Genomic DNA, 746 nt, shown 5'->3' with positions numbered 1-746 from the left:
GGCTGTATGTAGTATTTCCTTTGTAGAAGTGTATTCTTGGCAGTGAAGAAGGTTTGTATCCGTCTCAATATATGTTAATCCACAGTTGTATCAAACAAAATTCAGGTATTTATTGTATCTGTCCAAACATTATTACTTCATGGATTAATCTCATTTCTGTAGCAGATAGAACATTTTGCAAGAAATGTATACATCTAGTTACGCTGAATATAATATATTTTTATTAGCCTGTAAATAAATGTAGTCGTCTGCATTGCAGTGATTTCTCCACCTAATTCAGACTGGTATTTAATTTTCTTTTGTTTTTATATATAAGTACAGACACCTAACCCTCTCTGTGATCTTCTTCTGTTAAGCATGTAGTCCACACCCAGCCAAAAAGCTAATATGAGGAAAACCAAAACTACATAACATGAAGCTTGACACTAATCCAGTCTTGGCTAGCAATGGTTAATAGCCAAGTACATTTTTAAAAAGATAGAGTTAAAGACATGTCTCAAATTTCATTATTTGGGATGCATTTTCTGCTGAGTGTTTTTCAATAAAATCAAAAAAAGGAAATATTTGCAGTGTCTGGCTGTATAATAATACAATAAATATTCTGAAGCCTTTGGCTAAGAAGAGCTGTAAAGACCCAAACCTGTCAAAGGATTAAGTCATTTGGGTAAAATTGTGGAAACTGCCGTTTTTCTTTTTTCTGTCTTTGTTTGTTTGTTTTCCATGGATTAGGAATATAGGTATATATA

This window comes from Calonectris borealis, chromosome 3 (assembly GCF_964195595.1).
Source record: "Calonectris borealis chromosome 3, bCalBor7.hap1.2, whole genome shotgun sequence".
NCBI classification, from domain to species: Eukaryota; Metazoa; Chordata; class Aves; order Procellariiformes; family Procellariidae; genus Calonectris; species Calonectris borealis.
This window is presented reverse-complemented; position numbering follows the sequence as displayed.